This window comes from Zonotrichia albicollis, chromosome 27 (assembly GCF_047830755.1).
Source record: "Zonotrichia albicollis isolate bZonAlb1 chromosome 27, bZonAlb1.hap1, whole genome shotgun sequence".
In the NCBI taxonomy this organism is placed as follows: domain Eukaryota; kingdom Metazoa; phylum Chordata; class Aves; order Passeriformes; family Passerellidae; genus Zonotrichia; species Zonotrichia albicollis.
In genome coordinates, this window is record NC_133845.1 from 8,959,274 (window position 1) to 8,977,295 (window position 18,022).

Below are 18,022 nucleotides of genomic sequence, written 5' to 3' on the forward strand. Positions count from 1 at the left end.
GGTCAGTTTTACTTCCGGGGAAGAGGGCCGGTATTTTGTGTTTGGGGGCCTGAGGCTGGGAGTGGCCGGCTGGCTCCTTAAAATCCCCAATACACAGGATGGTTCCCAGATGAAAGGTGGCACCAGTGCCGAGTCGGGCTGGTTTGATAGAGCCAAGTGTCTCCCGCAATCTGCCAGCCAGAAGATGGGCAGGTCAGTTTTACTTCCAGGGAAAAAGCCGTAGTTTTTGTTTGGGGGCCTGTGGCTAGGATTGGCCGGCTGGCTCCTGAAAATCCACGATACACAGGATGGTTCCCAGATGAAAGGTGGCACCAGTGCCGAGTCGGGCTGGTTTGATAGAACCATGTGGCTCCTGCAATCTGCCAGCCAGAAGCGGGGTGGGTGAGTTTTGTTTGCCTGGGAAAAGGGCCGTGGTTTTTTTTCGGGGCCTGTGGCTGGGAGTGGCCGGCTGGCTCCTGAAAATCCACGATACGCAAGATGCTTCCCAAATGAAGAATGGCACCAGTGCCAAGTCGGGATGGTGTGATAGACCCAAGTGGCTCCTGCAATCTGCCAGCCAGAAGATGGGCATGTCTGTTTTACTTCCAGGAAAAAGGGCCGTAGTTTGTGTTTGGGGGCCTGTGGCTGGGAGTGGCCGGCTGGCTCCTGAAAATCCACGCCGCGCATGATGGTTCCCAGACCCAAGTTGGCACCAGTGCCGAGTTGGGCTGGTTTGATAGAGCCAAGTGTCTCCTGCAATCTGCCAGCCAGAAGATGGGCAGGTCAGTTTTCCTTCCAGGGAAAAGGGCTGTAGTGTGTGTTTGGGCGCCTGTCGCTGGGAGTGGCCGGCTGGCTCCTGAAAATCCATGATACGCAGGATGGTTCCCAGATGAATGGTGTCACCAGTGCCAAGCCGGCTGGTTTGATAGGTCCAAGTGTCTCCTTCAATCTGCCAGCCAGAAGCGGGGTGGGTGAGTTTTGTTGGCCAGGGAAAAGGGCCATGGTTTGTTTTCGGGGACCAGTGGCTGGGAATGGCCGGCTGGTTCCTTAAAATCCATGCCGCGCATGATGGTTCCCAGACCCAAGGTGGCACCAGTGCCGAGTCGGGCTGGTTTGATAGAGCCAAGTGGCTCCTGCAATCTGCCAGCCAGAAGCGGGTCGCTGAGTTTTGTTTGCCAGGGAAAAAGGCCGTGGTATTTTTTCCGGGGCCTGTGGCCTGGAATGGCCGGCTGGCTCCTGAAAATCCACGATACGCAGGATGGTTCCCCGATAAAAGGTGGCAGCAGTGCCGAGTCGGGCTGGTTTGATAGAGGTAAGTGGCTCCTGCAATCTGCCAGCCAGAAGATGGGCAGGTCAGTTTTACTTCCAGTGAAAAGGGCCGTAGTTTGTGTTTGGGGGCCTGTGGCTGGGAGTGGCCGGCTGTCTCCTGAAAATCCACGATACGCAGTGTGATTCCCAGACCAAAGGGGCACCAGTGTCGAGTCGGGATGGTTTGATAGAGCCAAGTGTCTCCTGCAATCTGCCAGCCAGGAGCGGGGCGGGTCAGTTTTGTTTGCCAGGGAAAAGGGATGTGGTTTCTGTTGGGGCCCTAAGGCTGAGAGTGGCCGGCTGGCTCCTGAGAATCCACGATACGTAGGATGGTTCTCAGACCCAAAGGGGCACCAGTGCGAAGTCAGGCTGGTTTGATAGAGGCAAGTGGCTCCTGCAATCTGCCAGCCAGAAGATGGGCTGGTCAGTTTTACTTCCAGGGAAAAGGGCCGTGGTATGTGTTTGGGGGGCCTGTGGCTGGGAGTGGCTGGCTCGCTCCTGAAAATCCACGATAAGCAGGATGATTCCCAGACCAAAGAGGCACCAGTGCCAAGTCGGGATGGTTTGTTAGAGCCAAGTGGCTCCTGCAATCGGCTAGCCAGACGATGGGCAGGTCAGTTTTACTTCCAGGGAAAAGGGCCGTGGTATGTGTTTGGGGACCTGTGGCTGGGAGTGGCCTACTGGCTCCTGAAAATCCACGATACGCAGGATGGTTCCCAAATGAAAAATGGCACCAGTGCCAAGTCGGGCTGGTTTGATAGTACCAAGTAGCTCCTGCAATCTGACAGCAAGAAGATGGGCAGGTCTGTTTTACTTCCAGGGAAAAGGGCCGTAGTTTGTGTTTGGGGGACTGTGGCTGGGAATGGCCGGCTGGCTCCTTTAAATCCACGCCGCGCATGATGGTTCCCAGACCCAAGGTGGCACCAGTGCCGAGTTGGGCTGGTTTGATAGAGCCAAGTTGCTCCTGCAATCTGCCAGCCAGAAGATGGGCAGGTCAATTTTACTTCCAGGGAAAAGGGCCGTAGTTTTTGTTGGGGGCCTGTGGCTGGGAATGGCCGGCTGGCTCCTTAAAATCCACGCCGTTCATGATGGTTCCCAGATGAAAGGTGGCACCATGTCCCAGTTGGGTTGGTTTGATAGAGCCATGTGGCTCCTGCAATCTGCCAGGCAGAAGATGGGCAGGTCAGTTTTACTTACAGGGAAAAGGGCCGTGGTATGTGTTTGGGGGCCTGTTGCTGGGAGTGGCCGGCTGGCTCCTGAAAATCCCCAATACACAGGATGGTTCCCAGATGAAAGGTGGCACCAGTGCAGAGTCGGGCTGGTTTGATAGAGCCAAGTGGCTCCTGCATTCCGCCAGCCAGAAGATGGGCAGGTCAGTTTTACTTCCAGGGAAAAGGGCCGTAGTTTGTGTTTGGGGGCCGGTGGCTGGGAGTGGCCGGCTGGCTCCTGAAAACCCATGCCGCGCTGGATGGTTCCCAAATGAAAAAAATGGCACCAGTGCCGAGTCGGGCTGTTTTGATAGAGCCAAGTGGCTCCTGCAATCTGCCAGCCAGATGATGGGCAGGTCTGTTTTACTATCAGGGAAAAGGGCCGTAGTTTGTTTTTGGGGACCTGTGGCTGGCGGTGGCCGGCTGGCTCCTGAAAATACACGACACGCAGGATGGTTCCCAGATGAAAGGTGGCACCAGTGCCAAGTCGGGCTGGTTTGATAGTACCGAGCGGCTCCTGCAATCTGCCAGCCAGAAGGCAGGCCGCTGAGATTTTCTTCCAGGGAAAATGGCCGCAGTGTGTGTTTGGGGCCCTGTGGCTGAGAGTGGCTGGCTGGCTCCTGAAAATCCTCGACACGCAGGATGGTTCCCAGATGAAAGGTGGCACCAGTGCCGAGTCGGGCTGGATTGATAGAGCTAAGTGGCTCCTGCAATCTGCCAGCCAGTAGATGGACAGGTCAGTTTTACTTGCGGGGAAGATGGCCGGTAGTTTGTGTTTGGGGGCCTGAGGCTGGGAGTGGCCGGCTGGCACCTGAAAATGCACGATACTCAGGATGATTGCCAGACCCAAGTTGGCACCACTGCCAAGTCGGGCTGGTTTGATAGAGCCATGTGGCTCCTGCAATCTGCCAGCCAGAAGATGGGCAGGTCAGTTTTACTTCCAGGGAAAAGGACCATAGCTTTTTTTTGGGGTCTGTGACCTGGAATGGCCGGCTGGCTCCTGAAAATCCACGATACGCAGGATGGTTCCCAGATGAAAGGTGGCACCAGTGCCGAGTCAGGCTGGTTTGATAGAGCCAAGTGTCTCCTGCAATCTGCCAGCCAGAAGATGGGCAGGTCAGTTTTACTTCCAGGGAAATGGGTCGTAGTTTTTGTTCGGGGGCCTGTGGCTGGGAGTGGCCGGCTGGCCCCTGAAAATCCACGATACGCAGGATGGTTCCCAGATGAAAGGTGGCACCAGTGACGAGTCGGGCTAGTTTGATAGAGCCAAGTGTCTCCTGCAATCTGCCAGCCAGAAGATGGGCAGGTCAGTTTTACTTCCAGGGAACTGGGTCGTAGATTTTGTTCGGGGGCATGTGGCTGGGAGTGGCCGGCTGGCTCCTGAAAATCCACGATACGCAGGATGGTTCCCAGATAAAAGGTGGCACCAGTGCCGAGTCGGACTAGTTTGATAGAGCCAAGTGGCTCCTGCAATCTGCCAGCCAGAAGATGGGCAGGTCAGTTTTACTTCGAGAGAAAAGGGCCGTAGTTTGTGTTTGGGGGCCTGTGGCTGGGAGTGGCCGGCTGGCTCCTGAAAATCCACGATACGCAGGATGGTTCCCAGATGAAAGGTGGCACCACTGCCGAGTCGGGCTGGTTTGATAGAGCCAAGTGGCTCCTGCAATCTGCCAGCCAGAAGATGGGCAGGTCAGTTTTCCTTCCAGGGAAAAAGGCTGTAGTGTGTGTTTGGGCGCCTGTCGCTGGGTGTGGCCGGCTGGCTCCTGAAAATCCACGATACGCAGGATGGTTCCCAGATGAATGGTGTCACCAGTGCCTAGCCGGCTGGTTTGATAGGTCAAAGTGTCTCCTGCAATCTGCCAGCCAGAAGCGGGGTGGGTCAGTTTTGTTTGCCAGGGAAAAGGGCCGTGGTTTGTTTTCGGGGACCAGTGGCTGGGAAAGGCCGGCTGGTTCCTTAAAATCCATGCCGCGCATGATGGTTCCCCGACCCAAGGTGGCACCAGTGCCGAGTCGGGCTGGTTTGATAGAGCCAAGTGGCTCCTGCAATCTGCTAGCCAGAAGCGGGTCGCTGATTTTTGTTTGCCAGGGAAAAAGGCCGTGGTATTTTTTCCGGGGCCTGTGGCCTGGAATGGCCGGCTGGCTCCTGAAAATCCACGATATGCAGGATGGTTCCCCGATAAAAGGTGGCAGCAGAGCCGAGTCGGGATGGTTTGATAGAGGTAAGTGGCTCCTGCAATCTGCCAGCCAGAAGATGGAGAGGTCAGTTTTACTTCCGGGGAAGAGGGCCGTGGTATGTGTTTGGGGACCTGTGGCTGGCAGTAGCCGGCTGGCTCCTGAAAATCCACGATACGCAGGATGGTTCCCAAATGAAAAATGGCACCAGTGCCAAGTCGGGCTGGTTTGATAGTACCAAGTAGCTCCTGCAATCTGACAGCCAGAAGATGGGCAGGTCAGTTTTACTTCCAGGGAAAAGGGCCGTAGTTTGTGTTTGGGGGCCTGTGGATGGGAATGGCCGGCTGGCTCCTTAAAATCCACGCCGCGCATGATGGTTCCCAGATCCAAGGTGGCAAGAGTGCCGAGTTGGGCCGGTGTGATAGAGCCATGTGGCTCCTGCAATCTGTCAGCCAGAAGCGGGGTCGCTGAGTTTTTTTTGTCAGGGAAAAAGGCCGTGGTTTTTTATCCGGGGCCTGTGGCCTTGAATGGCCGGCTGGTTCCTTAAAATCCACGCCGCGCAGGATGGTTCCCAGATGAAAGGTGGCACCAGTGCCGAGTCGGGCTGTTTTGATAGAGCCAAGTGGCTCCTGCAATCTGCCAGCCAGATGATGGGCACGTCTGTTTTACTATCAGGGAAAAGGGCCGTAGTTTGTTTTTGGGGACCTGTGGCTGGCTGTGGCCGGCTGGCTCCTGAAAATCCACGATACGCAGGATGGTTCCCAGATGAAAGGTGGCACCAGTGCCAAGTCGGGCTGGTTTGATAGTACCGAGCGGCTCCTGCAATCTTCCAGCCAGAAGGCGGGCCGCTGAGATTATCTTCCAGGGAAAATGGCCGTAGTATGTGTTTGGGGCCCTGTGCCTGAGAGTGGCTGGCTGGCTCCTGAAAATCCTCGACACGCAGGATGGTTCCCAGATGAAAGGTGGCACCACTGCCGAGTCGGGCTGGTTTTATAGAGCTAAGTGGCTCCTGCAATCTGCCAGCCAGTAGATGGACAGGTCAGTTTTACTTCCGGGGAAGAGGGCCGGTAGTTTGTGTTTGGGGGCCTGAGGCTGGGAGTGGCCGGCTGGCTCCTGAAAATGCACGATACTCAGGATGATTGCCAGACCCAAGTTGGCACCACTGCCAAGTCGGGGTGGTTTGATAGAGCCATGTGGCTCCTGCAATCTGCCAGCCAGAAGATGGGCAGGTCAGTTTTACTTCCAGGGAAAAGGGCCGTAGTTTGTGTTTGGGGTCTGTGGCTGGGAGTGGCCGGCTGGCTCCTGAAAATCCACGATACGCAGGATGGTTCCCAGACCCAAGGGGGCACCAGTGCCAAATCGGGCTGGTTTGATAGAGCCAAGTGGCTCCTGCATTCTGCCAGCCAGAAGATGGACAGGTCAGTTTTACTTCCAGGGAAAAGGACCATAGCTTTTTTTTGGGGTCTGTGACCTGGAATGGCCGGCTGGCTCCTGAAAATCCACGATACGCAGGATGGTTCCCAGATGAAAGGTGGCACCAGTGCCGAGTCGGGCTGGTTTGATAGAGCCAAGTGGCTCCTGCAATCTGCCAGCCAGAAGATGGGCAGGTCAGTTTTACTTCCAGGGAAATGGGTCGTAGTTTTTGTTCGGGGGCCTGTGGCTGGGAGTAGCCGGCTGGCTCCTGAAAATCCACGATACGCAGGATGGTTCCCAGATGAAAGGTGGCACCACTGCCGAGTTGGGCTGGTGTGATAGAGCCATGTGGCTCCTGCAATCTGTCAGCCAGAAGCGGGGTCGCTGACTTTTGTTTGCCAGGGAAAAAGGCCGTGGATTTTTTTCCGGGCCCTGTGGCCTTGAATGGCCGGCTGGTTCCTTAAAATCCACGCCGCGCAGGATGGTTCCCAGATGAAAGGTGGCACCAGTGCCGAGCCGGGCTGTTTTGATAGAGCCAAGTGGCTCCTGCAATCTGCCAGCCAGAAGATGGGCAGGTCAGTTTTACTTCTGGGGAAGAGGGCCGGTAGTTTGTGTTTGGGGGCCTGAGGCTGGGAGTGGCCGGCTGGCTCCTGAAAATGCACGATACTCAGGATGGTTCCCAGATGAAAAGTGGCACCACTGCCGAGTCGGGCTGGTTTGATAGAGCCAAGTGGCTCCTGCAATCTGCCAGCCAGAAGATGGGCAGGTCAGTTTTACTTCCAGGGAAAAGGGCCGTAGTTTGTGTTTGGGGGCCTGTGGCTGGGAGTGGCCGGCTGGCTCCTGAAAACCCATGCCGTGCTGGATGGTTCCCAAATGAAAAAAATGGCACCAGTGCCAAGTTGAGCTGGTTTGATAGTACCGCGTGGCTCCTGCAATCTGACATCCAGAAGATGGGCGTGTCTGTTTTACTTCCAGGGAAAAGGGCCGTAGTTTGTGTTTGGGGCCCTGTGGCTGGGAATGGCCGGCTGGCTCCTTAAAATCCACGCGGCGCATGATGGTTCCCAGAACCAAGGTGGCACGAGTGCCGAGTTGGGCTGGTGTGATAGAGCCATGTGGTTCCTGCAATCTGTCAGCCAGAAGCGGGGTCGCTGAGTTTTGTTTGCCAGGGAAAAAGGCCGTGGTTTTTTATCCGGGGCCTGTGGCCTTGATTGGCCGGCTGGTTCCTTAAAATCCACGCCGCGTAGTATGGTTCCCAGATGAAAGGTGGCACCAGTGCCGAGTCGGGCTGCTTTGATAGAGCCAAGTGGCTCCTGCAATCTGCCAGCCAGATGATGTGCAGGTCAGTTTTACTTCCAGGGAAAAGGGCCGTAGTTTATTTTTGGGGACCTTTGGCTGGCTGTGGCCGGCTGGCTCCTGAAAATGCACGATACTCAACATGGTTCCCAGATGAAAGGTGGCACCAGTGCCGAGTCGGGCTGGTTTGATAGAGCCAAGTGGCTCCTGCAATCTGCCAGCCAGAAGATGGGCAGGTCAGTTTTACTTCGAGGGAAAAGGGCCGTAGTTTGTGTTTGGGGGCCTGTGGCTGGGAGTGGCCGGCTGGCTCCTGAAAATCCACGATACGCAGGATGGTTCCCAGATGAAAGGTGGCACCACCGCCGAGTCGGGCTGGTTTGAAAGAGCCAAGTGGCTCCTGCAATCTGACAGCCAGAAGATGGGCAGGTCTGTTTTACTTCCAGGGAAAAAGGCCGTAGTTTGTGCTTTGGGGCCTGTGGCTGAGAATGGCTGGCTGGCTCCTTAAAATCCACGCCGCGCATGATGGTTCCCAGACCCAAGGTGGCACCAGTGCCGAGTTGGGCTGGTTTGATAGAGCCAAGTGGCTCCTGCAATCTGCCAGCCAGAAGCGGGTCGCTGAGTTATGTTTGCCAGGGAAAAAGGCCGTAGTTTGTGTTTGGGGGCCTGTGGCTGGGAGTGGCCGGCTGGCTCCTGAAAATACACGATACGTAGGATGGTTCCCTGACTCAAAGGGGCACCAGTGCCAAGTCGGGCTGGTTTGGTAGTACCGCGTGGCTCCTGCAATCTGCCAGCCAGAAGATGGGCAGGTCTGTTTTACTTCCAGGGAAAAGGGCCGTAGTTTGTGTTTGGGGGCCTGTGGCGGGGAATGGCCGGCTGGCTCCTTAAAATCCACGCCCCACATTATTGTTCCCAGACCCAAGGTGGCACCAGGGCCGAGTTGGGCTGGTTTGATAGAGCCAAGTGGCTCCTGCAATCTGCCAGCCAGAACCGGGTGGGTGAGTTTTGTTTGCCAGGGAAATGGGCCGTGGTTTGTTTTCGGGGCCTGTGGCTGGGAGTGGACGGCTGGCTCCTGAAAATCCGCGCCGCGCAGGATGGTTCCCATACCCAAGGGGGCACCAGTGCCGAGTCCGGCTGGTTTGATAGAGCCAAGTGGCTCCTGCAATCTGCCAGCCAGAAGATGGGCAGGTCAGTTTTCCTTCCTGGGAAAAGGGCCGTAGATTTTGTTTGGGGGCCTGTGGCTGGGAGTGGCCGGCTGGCTCCTGAAAATCCATGATACGCAGGATGGTTTCCAGACCCAGGGGGCCCCAGTGCCAAATCGGGCTGTTTTGATAGAGCCAAGTGGCTCCTGCAATCTGCCAGCCAGAAGATGGGCAGGTCTGTTTTACTTCCAGGGAAAAGGGCCATAGTTTGTGTTTGGGGGCCTGTGGCGGGGAATGGCCGGCTGGCTCCTTAAAATCCACGCCCCACATTATTGTTTCCAGACCCAAGGTGGCACCAGTGCCGAGTTGGGCTGGTTTGATAGAGCCAAGTGTCTCCTGCAATCTGCCAGCCAGAAGCGGGGTGTGTGAGTTTTGTTTGCCAGGGAAAAAGGCCGTAGTTTGTGTTTGGGGGCCTGTGGCTGGGAGTGGCCGGCTGGCTCCTGAAAATCCACGATACGCAGGATGGTTCCCAGATGAAAAGTGGCACCACTGCCGAGTCGGGCTGGTTTGATAGAGCCAAGTGTCTCCTGCAATCTGCCAGCCAGAAGCGGGGTGTGTGAGTTTTGTTTGCCAGGGTAAAAGGCCGTAGTTTGTGTTTGGGGGCCTGTGGCTGGGAGTGGCCGGCTGGCTCCTGAAAATCCACGATACGCAGGATGGTTCCCAAATGAAAGGTGGCACCACTGCCGAGTCGAGCTGGTGTGATAGAGCCAAGTGGCTCCTGCAATCTGACAGCCAGAAGATGGGCAGGTCTGTTTTACTTCCAGGGAAAAGGTCCGTAGTTTTTGTTTGGGGGCCTGTGGCCTTGAATGGCCGGCTGGCTCCTTAAAATCCACGCCGCGCATGATGGTTCCCAGATCCAAGGTGGCACCAGTGCCGAGTTGGGCTGGTTTGATAGAGCCAAGTGGCTCCTGCAATCTGCCAGCCAGAAGCGGGGTAGCTGAGTTTTGTTTGCCTGGGAAAAGGGCCGTGGTTTGTTTTCGGGGCCTGTGGCTGGGAGTGGCCAGGTGGCTCCTGAAAATCCATGCCGCGCAGAATGGTTCCCAGACCCAAGGGGGCACCAGTGCCGAGTCGGGCTGGTTTGATAGAGCCATGTGGCTCCTGCAGTCTGCCAGCCAGAAGATGGGCAGGTCAGTTTTACTTCCAGGGAAAAGGGCCGTAGTTTGTGTTTGGGGGCCTGTGGCTGGGAGTGGCCGTCTGGCTCCTGAAAATCCACGATACGCAGGATGGTTCCCAAATGAAAAATGGCACCAGTTCCAAGTCGGACTGGTTTGATAGTACCAAGTAGCTCCTGCAATCTGACAGCCAGAAGATGGGCAGGTCAGTTTTACTTCCAGGGAAAAGGGCCGTAGTTTTTGTTGGGGGCCTGAGGCTGGGAATGGCCGGCTGGCTCCTTAAAATCCACGCCGCTCATGATGGTTCCGAGACCCAAGGTGGCACCAGGTCCGAGTTGGGTTGGTTTGATAGAGCCATGTGGCTCCTGCAATCTGCCAGCCAGAAGATGGGCAGGTCAGTTTTACTTCCAGGGAAAAGGGCCGTAGTTTGTGTTTGGGCGCCTGTGGCTGGGAGTGGCCGGCTGGCTCCTGAAAATCCACGATACGCAGGATGGTTTCCGGACCCAAGGCGCCCCAGTGCCAAATCGGGCTGGTTTGATAGAGCCAAGTGGCTCCTGCAATCTGCCAGCCAGATGATGGGCCGGTCTGTTTTACTTCCAGGGAAAAGGGCCGTAGTTTGTTTTTGGGGACCTCTGGCTGGCTGTGGCCGGCTGGCTCCTGAAAATGCACGATACTCAGGATGGTTCCCAGATGAAAGGTGGCACCAGTGCCGAGTCGGGCTGGTTTCATAGAGCCAAGTGGCTCCTGCAATCTGCCAGCCAGAAGATGGGCAGGTCAGCTTTACTTCCAGGGAAAAGGGCCGTAGTTTGTGTTTGGGGGCCTGTGGCTGGGAGTGGCCGGCTGGCTCCTGAAAATCTACGATACGCAGGATGGTTCCCAGACCCAAGGGGGCACCAGTGCCAAATCGGGCTGGTGTGATAGAGCCAAGTGGCTCCTGCATTCTGCCAGCCAGAAGATGGACAGGTCAGTTTTACTTCCAGGGAAAAGGACCATAGCTTTTTTTTGGGGTCTGTGGCCTGGAATGGCCGGCTGGCTCCTGAAAATCCACGATACGCAGGATGGTTCCCAGATGAAAGGTGGCACCAGTGCCGAGTCGGGCTGGTATGATAGAGCCAAGTGTCTCCTGCAATCTGCCAATCAGAAGATGGGCAGGTCAGTTTTACTTCCAGGGAAAAGGGCCGTAGTTTGTGTTTGGGGGCCTGTGGCCAGGAGTGGCCGGCTGGCTCCTGAAAATCCACGATACGCAGGATGGTTCCCAGATGAAAGGTGGCACCACTGCCTAGTTGGGCTGGTGTGGTAGAGCCATGTGGCTCCTGCAATTTGTCAGCCAGAAGGCGGGCTGCTGAGATTTTCTTCCCGGGAAAATGGCCGTGGTATGTGTTTGGGGCCCTGTGGCTGAGAGTGGCCGGCTGGCTCCTGAAAATCCACGGTACGCAGGATGGTTCCCAGATGAAAGGTGGCACCAGTGCAGAGTCGGGCTGGTTTGATAGAGCCAAGTGGCTCCTGCAATCTGCCAGCCAGAAGATGGGCAGGTCTGTTTTACTTCCAGTGAAAAGGGCCGTAGTTTGTGTTTGGGGGCCTGTGGCGGGGAATGGCCGGCTGGCTCGTTAAAATCCACGCCCCACATTATTGTTCCCAGATGAAAGGTGGCACCAGTGCCGAGTTGGGCTGGTTTGATAGAGCCAAGTGGCTCCTGCAATCTGCCAGCCAGAAGCGGGGTGGGTGAGTTTTGTTTGCCAGGGAAAAGGGCCGTGGTTTTATTTTCGGGGCCTGTGGCTGGGAGTGTCCGGCTGGCTCCTGAAAATCCACGATACGCAGGATGATTCCCAGACCAAAGGGGCACCAGTGCCGAGTTGGGATGGTTTGATAGAGCCAAGTGTCTCCTGCAATCTGCCAACCAGGAGCGGGGCGGGTCAGTTTTGTTTGCCAGGGAGAAGGGATGTGGTTTCTGTTGGGGGCCTGTGGCTGGGAGTGGCCGGCTGGCTCCTGAAAATCCACGATACGTAGGATGGTTCCCAGACCCAAAGGGGCACCAGTGCCAAGTCGGGCTGGTTTGATAGAGGCAAGTGGCTCCTGCAATCTGCCAGCCAGAAGATGGGCAGGTCAGTTTTCCTTCCAGGGAAAAGGGCCGTGGTATGTGTTTGGGGGCCTGTGGCTGGGAGTGGCCGGCTGGCACCTGAAAATCCACGATACGCAGGATAGTTCCCAGATGAAAGGTGGCACTAGTGCCGAGTCGGGCTGGTTTGATAGAGCCAAGTGGCTCCTGCAATCTGCCAGCCAGAAGATGGGCAGGTCAGTTTTCCTTCCAGGGAAAAGGGCCGTAGATTTTGTTTGGGGGTCTGTGGCTGGGAGTGGCCGGCTGGCACCTGAAAATCCACGATAAGCGGGATGGTTCCCAGATGAATGGTGGCACCACTGCCAAGCCGGCTGGTTTGATAGGGCCAAGTGTCTCCTGCAATCTGCCAGCCAGGAGCGGGGTGCGTGAGTTTTGTTTGCCAGGGAAAAGGGCCGTGGTTTGTTTTCGGGAGCCTGTGGCTGGGAATTGCCGGCTGGCTCCTGAAAATCCACGATACGCAGGATGGTTCCCAGATGAAAGGTGGCACCACTGCCGAGTTGTGCTGGTGTGATAGAGCCATGTGGCTCCTGCAATCTGTCAGCCAGAAGCGGGGTCGCTGACTTTTGTTTGCCAGGGAAAAAGGCCGTGGATTTTTTTCCGGGCCCTGTGGCCTTGAATGGCCGGCTGGTTCCTTAAAATCCACGCCGCGCAGGATGGTTCCCAAATGAAAGGTGGCACCAGTGCCGAGCCGGGCTGTTTTGATAGAGCCAAGTGGCTCCTGCAATCTGCCAGCCAGAAGATGGGCAGGTCAGTTTTACTTCTGGGGAAGAGGGCCGGTAGTTTGTGTTTGGGGGCCTGAGGCTGGGAGTAGCCGGCTGGCTCCTGAAAATGCACGATACTCAACATGGTTCCCAGATGAAAGGTGGCACCAGTGCCGAGTCGGGCTGGTTTGATAGAGCCAAGTGGCTCCTGCAATCTGCCAGCCAGAAGATGGGCAGGTCAGTTTTACTTCCAGGGAAAAGGGCCGTAGTTTTTGTTCGTGGGCCTGTGGCTGGGAATGGCCGGCTGGATACTGAAAATCCACGATACGCAGGATGATTCCCAGACCAAAGGTGCACCAGTGCCGAGTCGGGCTGGTTTGATAGAGCCACGTGGCTCCTGCAATCTGCCAGCCAGAAGATGGACAGGTCAGTTTTACTTCCAGGGAAAAGGGCCGTAGTTTGTGTTTGGGGGCCTGTGGCTGGGAGTGGCCGGCTGGCTCCTGAAAATCCACGATACGCAGGATGGTTTCCAGACCCAAGGCGCCCCAGTGCCAAATCGGGCTGGTTTGATAGTACCAAGTAGCTCCTGCAATCTGCCAGCCTGAAGATGGGCAGGTCAGTTTTACTTCCAGGGAAAAGGGCCGTAGATTTTGTTTGGGGGCCTGTGGCTGGGAATGGCCGGCTGGCTCCTTAAAATCCACGCCGCGCATGATGGTTCCCAGACCCAAGGTTGCACCAGTGCCGAGTTGGGCTGGTTTGATAGAGCCAAGTTGCTCCTGCAATCTGCCAGCCAGAAGATGGGCAGATCAGTTTTACTTCCAGGGAAAGGGGCCGTAGTTTGTATTTGGGGGCCTGTGGCTGGGAGTGGCCGGCTGGCTCCTGAAAATCCACGATACGCAGGATGGTTCCCAGATGAAAGGTGGCACCACTGCCGAGTTGGGCTGGTGTGATAGAGCCATGTGGCTCCTGCAATCTGTCAGCCAGAAGCGGGGTCGCTGACTTTTGTTTGCCAGGGAAAAAGGCCGTGGATTTTTTTCCGGGCCCTGTGGCCTTGAATGGCCGGCTGGTTCCTTAAAATCCACGCCGCGCAGGATGGTTCCCAGATGAAAGGTGGCTCCAGTGCCGAGCCGGGCTGTTTTGATAGAGCCAAGTGGCTCCTGCAATCTGCCAGCCAGAAGATGGGCAGGTCAGTTTTACTTCTGGGGAAGAGGGCCGGTAGTTTGTGTTTGGGGGCCTGAGGCTGGGAGTGGCCGTCTGGCTCCTGAAAATGCACGATACTCAGGATGGTTCCCAGATGAAAGGTGGCACCAGTGCCGAGTCGGGCTGGTTTGATAGAGCCAAGTGGCTCCTGCAATCTGCCAGCCAGAAGATGGGCAGGTCAGTTTTACTTCGAGGGAAAAGGGCCGTGGTATATGTTTGGGGGCCTGTGGATGGGAGAGGCCGGCTGGCTCCTGAAAATCCACGCCGCGCAGGATGGTTCCCAGACCCAAGGTGGCACCAGTGCCGAGTTGGGCTGGTTTGATAGAGCCAAGTGGCTCCTGCAATCTGCCAGCCAGAAGATGGGCAGGTCAGTTTTACTTCCAGGGAAAAGGGCCGTAGTTTGTGTTTGGGGGCCTGTGGCTGGGAGTGGCCGGCTGGCTCCTGAAAACCCATGCCGCGCTGGATGGTTCCCAAATGAAAAAAATGGCACCAGTGCCAAGTTGGGCTGGTTTGATAGTACCGCGTGGCTCCTGCAATCTGGCATCCAGAAGATGGGCATGTCTGTTTTACTTCCAGGGAAAAGGGCCGTAGTTTGTGTTTGGGGCCCTGTGGCTGGGAATGGCCGGCTGGCTCCTTAAAATCCACGCCGCGCATGATGGTTCCCAGACCCAAGGTGACACCAGTGCCGAGTTGGGCTGGTTTGATAGAGCCATGTGGCTCCTGCAATCTGCCAGCCAGAAGATGGGCAGGTCAGTTTTACTTCGAGGGAAAAGGGCCGTAGTTTGTGTTTGGGGGCCTGTGGCTGGGAGTGGCCGGCTGGCTCCTGAAAATCCACGATACGCAGGATGGTTCCCAGATGAAAGGTGGCACCAGTGCCGAGTCGGGCTGGTTTGATAGAGCCAAGTGGCTCCTGCAATCTGACAGCCAGAAGATGGGCAGGTCTGTTTTACTTCCAGGGAAAAGGGCCGTAGTTTGTGTTTGGGGGCCTGTGGCTAGGAGTGGCCGGCTGGCTCCTGAAAATCCACGATACGCAGGATGGTTCCCAGATGAAAGGTGGCACCACTGCCTAGTTGGGCTGGTGTGGTAGAGCCATGTGGCTCCTGCAATTTTTCAGCCAGAAGGCGGGCCGCTGAGATTTTCTTCCCGTGAAAATGGCCGTGGTATGTGTTTGGGGCCCTGTGGCTGAGAGTGGCCGGCTGGCTCCTGAAAATCCACGGTACGCAGGATGGTTCCCAGATGAAAGGTGGCACCAGTGCAGAGTCGGGCTGGTTTGATAGAGCCAAGTGGCTCCTGCAATCTGCCAGCCAGAAGATGGGCAGGTCTGTTTTACTTCCAGTGAAAAGGGCCGTAGTTTGTGTTTGGGGGCCTGTGGCGGGGAATGGCCGGCTGGCTCGTTAAAATCCACACCCCACATTATTGTTCCCAGATGAAAGGTGGCACCAGTGCCGAGTTGGGCTGGTTTGATAGAGCCAAGTGTCTCCTGCAATCTGCCAGCCAGAAGCGGGGTGGGTGAGTTTTGTTTGCCAGGGAAAAGGGCCGTGGTTTTATTTTCGGGGCCTGTGGCTGGGAGTGTCCGGCTGGCTCCTGAAAATCCACGATACGCAGGATGATTCCCAGACCAAAGGGGCACCAGTGCCGAGTCGGGATGGTTTGATAGAGCCAAGTGTCTCCTGCAATCTGCCAACCAGGAGCGGGGCGGGTCAGTTTTGTTTGCCAGGGAGAAGGGATGTGGTTTCTGTTGGGGGCCTGTGGCTGGGAGTGGCCGGCTGGCTCCTGAAAATCCACGATACGTAGGATGGTTCCCAGACCCAAAGGGGCACCAGTGCCAAGTCGGGCTGGTTTGATAGAGGCAAGTGGCTCCTGCAATCTGCCAGCCAGAAGATGGGCAGGTCAGTTTTCCTTCCAGGGAAAAGGGCCGTGGTATATGTTTGGGGGCCTGTGGCTGGGAGTGGCCGGCTGGCACCTGAAAATCCACGATACGCAGGATAGTTCCCAGATGAAAGGTGGCACCAGTGCCGAGTCGGGCTGGTTTGATAGAGCCAAGTGGCTCCTGCAATCTGCCAGCCAGAAGATGGGCAGGTCAGTTTTCCTTCCAGGGAAAAGGGCCGTAGATTTTGTTTGGGGGTCTGTGGCTGGGAGTGGCCGGCTGGCACCTGAAAATCCACGATAAGCGGGATGGTTCCCAGATGAATGGTGGCACCACTGCCAAGCCGGCTGGTTTGATAGGGCCAAGTGTCTCCTGCAATCTGCCAGCCAGGAGCGGGGTGCGTGAGTTTTGTTTGCCAGGGAAAAGGGCCGTGGTTTGTTTTCGGGAGCCTGTGGCTGGGAATTGCCGGCTGGCTCCTGAAAATCCACGATACGCAGGATGGTTCCCAGATGAAAGGTGGCACCACTGCCGAGTTGTGCTGGTGTGATAGAGCCATGTGGCTCCTGCAATCTGTCAGCCAGAAGCGGGGTCGCTGACTTTTGTTTGCCAGGGAAAAAGGCCGTGGATTTTTTTCCGGGCCCTGTGGCCTTGAATGGCCGGCTGGTTCCTTAAAATCCATGCCGCGCAGGATGGTTCCCAAATGAAAGGTGGCACCAGTGCCGAGCCGGGCTGTTTTGATAGAGCCAAGTGGCTCCTGCAATCTGCCAGCCAGAAGATGGGCAGGTCAGTTTTACTTCTGGGGAAGAGGGCCGGTAGTTTGTGTTTGGGGGCCTGAGGCTGGGAGTAGCCGGCTGGCTCCTGAAAATGCACGATACTCAACATGGTTCCCAGATGAAAGGTGGCACCAGTGCCGAGTCGGGCTGGTTTGATAGAGCCAAGTGGCTCCTGCAATCTGACAGCCAGAAGATGGGCAGGTCAGTTTTACTTCCAGGGAAAAGGGCCGTAGTTTTTGTTCGTGGGCCTGTGGCTGGGAATGGCCGGCTGGATACTGAAAATCCACGATACGCAGGATGATTCCCAGACCAAAGGTGCACCAGTGCCGAGTCGGGCTGGTTTGATAGAGCCACGTGGCTCCTGCAATCTGCCAGCCAGAAGATGGACAGGTCAGTTTTACTTCCAGGGAAAAGGGCCGTAGTTTGTGTTTGGGGGCCTGTGGCTGGGAGTGGCCGGCTGGCTCCTGAAAATCCACGATACGCAGGATGGTTTCCAGACCCAAGGCGCCCCAGTGCCAAATCGGGCTGGTTTGATAGTACCAAGTAGCTCCTGCAATCTGCCAGCCAGAAGATGGGCAGGTCAGTTTTACTTCCAGGGAAAAGGGCCGTAGATTTTGTTTGGGGGCCTGTGGCTGGGAATGGCCGGCTGGCTCCTTAAAATCCACGCCGCGCATGATGGTTCCCAGACCCAAGGTTGCACCAGTGCCGAGTTGGGCTGGTTTGATAGAGCCAAGTTGCTCCTGCAATCTGCCAGCCAGAAGATGGGCAGATCAGTTTTACTTCCAGGGAAAGGGGCCGTAGTTTGTATTTGGGGGCCTGTGGCTGGGAGTGGCCGGCTGGCTCCTGAAAATCCACGATACGCAGGATGGTTCCCAGATGAAAGGTGGCACCACTGCCGAGTTGGGCTGGTGTGATAGAGCCATGTGGCTCCTGCAATCTGTCAGCCAGAAGCGGGGTCGCTGACTTTTGTTTGCCAGGGAAAAAGGCCGTGGATTTTTTTCCGGGCCCTGTGGCCTTGAATGGCCGGCTGGTTCCTTAAAATCCACGCCGCGCAGGATGGTTCCCAGATGAAAGGTGGCTCCAGTGCCGAGCCGGGCTGTTTTGATAGAGCCAAGTGGCTCCTGCAATCTGCCAGCCAGAAGATGGGCAGGTCAGTTTTACTTCTGGGGAAGAGGGCCGGTAGTTTGTGTTTGGGGGCCTGAGGCTGGGAGTGGCCGTCTGGCTCCTGAAAATGCACGATACTCAGGATGGTTCCCAGATGAAAGGTGGCACCAGTGCCGAGTCGGGCTGGTTTGATAGAGCCAAGTGGCTCCTGCAATCTGCCAGCCAGAAGATGGGCAGGTCAGTTTTACTTCGAGGGAAAAGGGCCGTGGTATATGTTTGGGGGCCTGTGGATGGGAGAGGCCGGCTGGCTCCTGAAAATCCACGCCGCGCAGGATGGTTCCCAGACCCAAGGTGGCACCAGTGCCGAGTTGGGCTGGTTTGATAGAGCCAAGTGGCTCCTGCAGTCTGCCAGCCAGAAGATGGGCAGGTCAGTTTTACTTCCAGGGAAAAGGGCCGTAGTTTGTGTTTGGGGGCCTGTGGCTGGGAGTGGCCGGCTGGCTCCTGAAAACCCATGCCGCGCTGGATGGTTCCCAAATGAAAAAAATGGCACCAGTGCCAAGTTGGGCTGGTTTGATAGTAC